General features: G+C 44.1%; 1 protein-coding gene across 1 annotated transcript in view; it reads left to right on the top strand.

Moving 5' to 3' along the window:
* Positions 1-1,471: 1,471 nt before the first annotated feature.
* The window catches only part of LOC122380856 (lachesin-like), a 152,080-nt gene continuing 144,621 nt past the window's right edge, over positions 1,472-8,930 (top strand). Inside the window, exon 1 of the mRNA XM_043364373.1 lies at positions 1,472-1,625. The gene's annotated coding sequence lies outside the window, so the exon portion shown is untranslated. The remainder of the gene's footprint in view (positions 1,626-8,930) is intronic.

Raw genomic sequence — 8,930 nt, 5'->3', positions numbered from 1 at the left:
TGCGTCTATTGAGCTTATCTAGCTGTTCAGGCAACATCTCAACATCTGTGCAGGCTTGGAGGCCCTCTGTGCAGGTTAGGAGGCCCTGTAAAAGTGGTCATCTCTGTGAGTATAAGAGACCTCCAAGTTATGAAAAGCTTTACCAATCTTCTAACAAAGAAGTCTTCTCAGCTAGTCTTCTAAGAAATAACTAAGTGGGTAGGTTAAAAAAAAACTCATCGGATTTCGGCCACTTTATTTTCAGGAGGCCCCCTTTTCAGCTTTTTAACTTTTTAACTTTTTATTTTATTTTTGAAAAAAAATCGGCCAAGGGGGGGGGGGCCATGGCCCCCATGGCCCCCCCCCCCCTTGTATCCGCGCCTGCTGGTGCATGCCCAACCCCCCCCCCATTATCCGCCTTTTTGGACTATTATGAAGAACCCATACTGATTTCTTCTGGCCTTTAATCATATATGTATTGCTGTTTTTTTTTTACTCTTAAAGTGCATGAGAAGTCTTACCACTTGAAGTTGGTGTGGAAAATCCACACCAACTTGAAAGTTGGTGTGGAGCTCTCCATACCAACCACATACGAAGTTACGCCCATGTGCACATCATTCGATTCGCAATGTCTTTCCGAGTCCATTGGTAGCTTTCCCGTCTCTCTAGCTCAATTTGATCGAGAGTTATTGACGAAAAACTCTTATGACCCTAGTGACGTACGAATGACGTCACGAAAGATCAACAATGCAAAAGTGAGGCGAAAATGACTTCAACTGAACTTTCAGTAACCAGTGAATAGTGATGTTACTAGGCAGCTTCACCACACCATTTGTAGGCTCTTTTCCGAAATCACTATTCGAGACCATTACGGTGACGCAAAATAAGTGCATTTATAGAAAGAACACTTTCCTAATATTTTGCATACTACTTAAAAATGATCCAAAAATGTTTTTAAGTAAATAAAAATTCAAAAAAATTTGGTCCCAAAGGCATAAAAATGCAAATGAAAGAAAACTCGAGGTGTTATATATCAAAAATAGTATATATTTCAAAGTTTTTAAAATGCATATTATTCTTTGTTTCAATGCAAGTTCAATGCAGTATAGCATTTGGCATTTGGATTATCCGTCTTAGAGTTACAGCCCGCCAAATTTGGGGCTGCAACGCAAGATCCAAAACATGCTATACACTATAACTCAAAAACCACTCATCTGATAAGCTTGAAATTGTTACAGGAGGATTCAGAGCCCCTGATTACCCCTTAGACCAATTATCGTTAAAATCCGAGAGATGAGGGTGTCAAATTCGAAAAAAGTGGTACGATCTATCGTGGAATGCCCCAGCTGGCAATGTAAGCATAGGTTGACAGCAGCCCCTGAGGCAGCCACTGCGCCGCTGCCGGAGTCGCGCCTCTCTGTGACGTCACGGGCCGACCACCAATGGCCTGTCGGGCGCCGGTGGCGGGGCGGAGCTAGGCGCACTGTGCGACCAGTCGCTGTGCAGGTGTCGTGCTGGGTGGGGACTGGGTGGCGCCTCTCCCAGGAGCCCCCTGGTACCGCGCGCGGCGCGGCGGCGGCACGGAGCCCCAGCGCTACGCGCACGGCTAGGGGCCACCACAGCGTCCGGCCGCGGCGCCGGTAACGGTGAGTTATCAGCTAGCCCTGAGATACGCTGCGATACTTATAAAAATCACTCTCAATCTCCCATTAGTTTTATTCATTATTATTACCAGATGGCCAGCTTTGCCCGATAACTGTATAGATTCGAAATATATGTAAGGGATTATTAGTTTGGTTTGTTTACAGGGTGTCCGGAAAGTTCTGGCGCTTTTTAACATTTTCTAAAACGAATGCCATTGGTTCATAGATAATCATCAATGGATCAAAACAATGACCAGGGACACCAAGCCACATGCTTCCGCTACGTGCTCATTCAATGTAGCCACCGTCGGCGCCGACGACGGCCTCGACGTAGGGGAGGAAGCGCCTGCTGGTTTTGACGATGTGGGGCATTTCCAGGTCCTTCCATGCTGTCATGATGCGATTCTTTGGCGACTCCAGGTTGGGGTGAGAAATCTCATTTCGCCACGGTGATCTGGCCCGGCAAGCTCCTCTGTCAGTTTAGCTTGAACGGCAGCGGCGTTGTTGGAGGGCGCTCTATGCTGTTGAAATGCGAAGTAACCCTTAGGGCAAGTCGTCTTGACCCTCGGGTTGATGTGGTTGTCCAGGAACCCCTCGTGGACCAGCCTGTTAGTCATTTATTCGACATTGACGAAGATGATGCAGGGACATTTTTGTCCATCAAACCCCCGCACTTTCTTCGATTGCCGCGCTGAAATGCTGCTCCGTTCTTGGCAGTTTTGACATACCGCGGTCGTACCGGCCTGAGGATATTTTCTAAGAAATTCCCGAGTCGGCATAAACCTTTACCTGCATCGCGGTAAAGGTTTATTAAACCTTTATTTATTAAAATAAAACGCCGCATTAAAACCTTTATTAATTAAACCTTTGTTATTAAAGGTTAAACCTTTACCATTCATCGAAAAACGCCGCATCGCGCTGCAACTCGCGCCTCGTTCAAGTCGCACCCGGCCGCCGCGCACAGGCATTCAGCGAGCCGACAAGGCGCATCTTCGCCCTTCTACCCATCACTGAAAACGATTTCAAGGTCATATTTATACGACCCCTAGCTGAGCGGTCAACGAGGGGTCATATCTGTGGTGATTGACTGAATGTCCAATAATCACAGCGCGCGTTAGACGGCGTCCAAAAGAAGCGCCAGAACTTTCCGGACACCCTGTATATAAGTAGCACTGAGTCTGGTTGTTACTTGCTTCATTCAACTGATAGTAGGTATGTTGACTTTTCGAGGAGCACTACAGATCCAAAAGTTGGGACATTAAATTATCAAAAATAAAAGATAAAAAAGGTCGACTTCCGCCAAACGCTAACACCGCAAAAATGCGCAAAATGCACGTATTAATTAAAATTTTATATAAAAAACATCACAAAAACGTAATATCGCTTTTTCTAGAACTACATTACGTAATACGTAAAACACGCAGACCCGCAAAAAACGCACGCAGAAAACGCATAGTGCAGCCAGGCCTTTATGCAATATTCCAGCATTCGGGATATTTTCCGACCAGAGCAGTGGTCGGCAGGCCCTCCGGGGTCGTGCCCCCTTTTCGGGCGCGAGGCAGGGCCATTACCCCCACCCTACCAGACACCATTGCATACACAACCGAGCTCACTGAAATGTCCTACCTTTCCGTGACTCTTTGGGTATTTCGGGTATTATTATGGAAAAACGTCGCATCACGACACAATTTTACCCTCGAGCCGATCATTTTTTTTATCTGCCATAAAGCATGTCATACATTGACAGAAATAACTGTTGACGAGTGCGTCTAGCGGCTGGTAGGGACAATTATGAGACAGTGGTTGCGCGCTATATACAAACTGAATTATCGCAAGGCTGGGGCATTCCACGTCAAGTGAGACAAAAAATGACCATTTTGAACCTCACCCCCTCCGATTTTTGCGAAACTTTGTGAAACTACTCATCTATATGTGAAAAGAAAGGAGACATGTTTTTGTAAAGATATGACGTCACGTTTCAGAGATACACGTCATCAAACATTGACTTAGGCAAGGCACATTATCATCTTTCAAGCGTCATAACCATTGAAGTTTTAGACATATCACCATGAAACAAAGTGTGAAATGGAGGGAATACATCAGGCTTTAATTTGAGGATGACAATATTGACGTAATAAGCTAATTAATGAACTAAATTAAAATTCAAAAAATAAATTTTGATTTTCTGAAAAATGGGTACCCTTCGATTTTGCTGATTTTTACATATTTTATTCTCCCATATATTAGCTACATCATATAAAAAATCCAGAATGGGCCGACGTCTACGTAACTGTCTTTTGGACTTCGTAATGTCTGGCACTCGCGTGTTTCGTTTTAGCAACCAAGGAGAGGCGCTACCCGGAGATGCTTCTTTCTACCCAAAACCAAGGCAAACCTAGCCTGACCTGACGTGACCTGACCTAATCTAACACGCGTAAATATGTACAGCCCTCACGGCAGTTGCCGACTGGGCAAATGCTACCCAAATGCCCGGAGAATGCAATTGGGCAATGGGCATTCTCTGGGCAGCGCCTCTCTTTGGTTGGAAAAAGGAAATACGCCTGACTCTCCCAGCGCTAGGGGAGAAAGGCCCCGTTTAGCCAAAAAGGTATTAAAAAAAAAAAAACGGAATTTGAATTGTAGGTGGGGCGGTGGGGAACTTTATCGTGTGCCAATTTCATGGCCCTAGATCAATATCTTCAAGATCAAATGAGGTTAATCGTGATGAAATTTGCTATAGTGACTATTTTGCGTTTATACGCCCATAGCTCTAAGAGTTACCGGCCGATTTTCCTATTTCTTCCTTTATACGACATTTGTAGTGTTATGAGAATCTATAGTTAATCTAACCATAAATTTGGCAGTTAGTGGCCTGCTAAGAGTAAGAAGATGTCGCCGGCAAAGACGGGGATCGGCCGACGCGGGAAACGTTTCAGTCAAAGATTGTGTTTGCACCCTAATAACTAATTCAATTTTTACCAGTTGATTTTCGTATTTATTTGAACATTAGATTGCCTGTACATTTTTAAGCCTTCACACAAAATTTGACACGAATCGATCATAATCAGCGGTAAGAAGCGCAGTGCAAAGATGGAACCGTCCCGCGCCGGCACAGTCTACCATTCAGGCGGCAACGGCCGGCGCCGGCCGCCGCGCCGCTCCGGCAAGATGTTTGACTTTACACCGTTATTACTAGAAAAGTTGTGGACCGATTTACCTATTGCTTGCACGGGAGGATTTGCAATTCAATTCTGGACAGATGCTGAAAGTTTGGCGTTAATATGATAATTATGGCGTGAGTTACTGGCGAAAAACAGGTGGGGTTGGCGAAATCAGCCCCTTCCATCGCCCGTGCTACGTTGCACTACTTGTTGCTATATCATCCAAAGTTATCGTTGGCCCACTCTAATTTTCTCAGCACGTATGCCTTACGTGTAGTGGAAGACAATATCTAAATTTGAGCAAAATCGAAGGGTACCCTTTTTTCACAAATTAGATTTTAAGAAATTAATTCAAAATAAGATAAATTCAAAATCACCAAAAAATGTTAAAATTGCCAAATTTAACTAGCATAACTCCTTATGTACACGTTTCAGTTTGTTTGAAATTAATAGCTTCAAAAATGTTGAAGCTATAGATCTTTCAAGATTGCAATACACGTCCAATTCTGCTAAAAAAGCAAAAGTTTAGCGGCTTGTATCTCTGTAGCCCGAGGGCATATGACAAAATCCTTTGACCCTCAGAGGTTTCACCCAATAGCCAACAAGTATACCAAGTTTGAACAAAATCGCAGAGGTGGCCGATTTTGGCTGTCCCGGTTGACATGGAATGCCCCGGCTACTAAATCAAAATGTATTTGCGTATTGGTATCCTCGGTCTTTGTTATTGTTTGGGCTGGCTGGCTGCCGACAGGTGTGCGTTTGCTATTTATTTTTGTTTTCGACAGGAAGAGACAACTCACAATTGCGAAGAGATTACCTTTTTGATATTGACACACTCAGAAAATTGGTGGAAAATGTGATGAGATTGAGATATTAAAAGATTGAGATGAGGTTTGCCGAGTGAGTGAGCGTTGGTTATTTTAGTTTTTATTTTCATCAGAAGATGGATTGAAATGTGTGATAAACAGGTATTCCAGAGATGATGAAGATCCGAGTTGAAATGGAAAAAAGCGAGAAAGCAGTGATTTTTATTGTTACAGTAGTTTGGTTATGATTCTGCAAGTACCTTTGTCAACTCAACCACAAGTTGAAGTACTTACTGGGTTTGCGAAGCAGTTTATCAAGGTTTACTTTAATGAAAAACAATATCAAATTCTTATCTGTATTCAATGTAAACGCGTTTCGATTATTTCTTTATCAATACATTGATACAATACAGATCAAGATACAGATAATGAAAACACACGATTCAATGTGGGTGAACGCGAGCGATGAGATTGATATTTCAAACATTATGACCTATTCACGTGGCAAAACTTTTTGTTCCCTCCATAAAATTCTACCCAAAATTGGTGCCAATGAGTAATCTCCTCTTTTTGAGTTGATGTTTGGCAAACATTCAATCACCGCAGCTTCGATCAGTTTTCGTCGATTTTTCCCTTTTCCGCTCCATAGAATTCTTGCGTCTTTCCACTTCGGTAAATGGTTTTGTTCCTCTATATCAGTGGTCGGCAGGTCCTCCGGGGTCGTGCCCCCTTTTTTGACGCCAGGCAGCGCCATTACCCCCACCTGCCAGACCCCATTGGTGATATAACCATGGCTACTAAAATTCCATACTTTTCCGCGACTCTTTGGGTACCATATCTGCGAGAAACCACAGGCTCCCCCCCCTGCGGTTTCTCGCAAATATCTCAAAAAAAAAGTTGAGCGCCACCATTTTGTCACATTTTGTCATGCATTTTGTCTGCACATGTTGTGAAAATTTCAAACCAAAGTCGCTCAAAGTCAGGTCACCAGATCACGTCAAGTGACCTCACCTCAGTAAAGACTGTAACGCCTGTTGTAGCTACACAGAGTAACATATCTCTTTCAAACTTTCAGGAATTGACAAAGGCAACAAAACATGTACAAAACTTGTATCTCGGATATTTGATGTAGGTGACCAAAGGTCAGCTCACTTTCACGCCCTCTCTCGTTATCAATGGGAGAGGTCGCAAAGTCAATGGTAGAAATTGAAAGACGCCTCTTTTGGATGAGTGTCATTCCTAGCACTGTGAAGCACTGAATCACAAGTAAACATGACCACTGAGCCGGAAAACTGCACCCGTAACCCTGCTGTATGTCCCTGAGGTCATTTCAGGTCGTGAACGGTATCTAATAGTTTTTCGCTAATAACTTTTGATAAAGGCATGCCAGAGCGATGAAAATACCTTAGATGTGTTTAGCTCGACGACACAGATCACCTGATGTGCAACAAGACCTTCGATGCTTCTCGACGGGGGGAGCACGATGCTGATAAAAGTGAGCTCTTGCAAGTTCTGAGTGAAACGCTACTGAAGAAAAACTATCAGCAAACAACGTACATTTTATCAGCAAACAACGTACATTTTAGCCATTTTTGTCTCCGCAGGCTAAATTGTTATTCTTAGGTTAAATCTGAGGGCGTCATCAGAAAAAAAACGTTAAGAGAGCTATCGAATGCGTTTTTCCGCAGCTCTGTAGCTCTATCCTTTCCTGAGCTATAGGCCAGTTCGTCGAAAATTGTCAAAGGTTGACCTCGAAATTGGCGAAATTTTACGTTCGATGACCTCTGGTGAGCTGACCTTTGACTTGACCTAAAAAGTGGCCATGGCCATTTCGCTTATTTTTCCTTCATCATGTCTTACTCTCTTTCGAACGCCGACTACGGCGTTTCGCTAGTGACCCAGGAGCCAAATTAGTAGGGGGGAGGGGGTTCAACTTCCACCTCCAGCAGGGCGTGGATACCCAGGAGCCCCATCAGGGCGCGGGTTAACCCCCATACGAATAGGGGTAGCGTGTATTTTTCGGGAATAGATCACGTTAAAAGGGTCGGATCATAAAAACTGTACCCTCGAGCCGATCATTTTTATCTGTCCTGAAAATGGCATGACCTTAACCCGAATAACCGTTGATTTGTGAGATCTTTCTTGAGATCATGGCAGTCCACAAAATCTCACTTCAAGAAGTTACAGCAAGAGCCGATTTACTCGGGACTTGTCATTGACCTCTGGAAGGTCACCAAATGACCAAGGACCTTTAAATTGGGTAGCAGCGGCTGCCTATCTTCACGGGCAGCACGCTCAATTTTTCTGCAAAGCTCCAGCTCAGGGGCCGAGATGCACGGGTCAGGGTGCAATGGACAACTCCTCTCCCTTGCTTTAGTGACTGTGAAAACGCCAACAGGCGAGCGCCGGCTAATACATGACAGTTACTTTCCACGGCTGTACGGAATGGTGAGCAGCTATGTACATGAAAATTGGCATGCGCCAGCTGATCAGTTCATGCTTTGTGCGTTTGCCCACGACTAATTTTTGAATCCTGGGGCACAACAGTTGCGATGTCTGTCCCATCAAGGGAGCCATTAATTCTAAAAAAGATGAGGCTTTCTCAGAGGCCCTCATTACCCCCCGCCGAAGGGCGCCATTACCCCCAAAGGGGGCATGCCCCACCATTTGCCGACCCCTGCTCTATATGAATAACGAAAGAGCTTGTATCTTTGTGGTTTCGAACGTCTCTTTTATGTTCGTCTATTCTCTTCTTCATTCCTCGATATGTTTCGCCTATATAAGATTTGGAACACCCCCCGCACGGAACTCTGTAGACGACGCTGTCCAAACTTTCGTCCGCCGTTCTTTTCTTGATTATATCTTTAGTCTTAAGACCGGTCCTTTCCAGAAGTATGACGCCTGCCTGTCTTAAGGCCTTAGATACGATGTCTGTATTTTTGCTGCCTGGTACTACTATCGTTCTATGGTGTTCTCTTTTTCTATTGTTCAGTGACCCAGATGACCTTCTTCGTATTAGTTTTGCTCTTCGTAGGCATTTGATTAAGAACGCCTTTGGATATTGAAGTTTTTTAAATGAATCGAATATGTGATCCATCTCGTCATCAATGTAATCGGGACTGCAAATCCGATACGCGCGTAAGAAAAAGCCAATCACCACCCCGGATTTCACCCTTTCACCGTGTGCCGAGAGGTGGTGTATATAATCTTCACGGTTTGAGCTCTTTCTGTAGACTTTGTATTTCAGGTTTTTCCCACTATTGATCATGAGAATGTCCAGGAATGGCAGCATGCCATCATTCTCAACTTCAAGTGTGAATTGGATGTTTCTTTTAACTTCG

Source organism: Amphibalanus amphitrite, unplaced genomic scaffold, assembly GCF_019059575.1.
Source record: "Amphibalanus amphitrite isolate SeventyFive unplaced genomic scaffold, NRLGWU_Aamphi_draft 000108F_arrow, whole genome shotgun sequence".
Lineage (NCBI taxonomy): Eukaryota > Metazoa > Arthropoda > Thecostraca > Balanomorpha > Balanidae > Amphibalanus > Amphibalanus amphitrite.
Note: the sequence above shows the minus strand (reverse complement) of the source record. Positions and strands in the feature narration are given on the sequence as shown.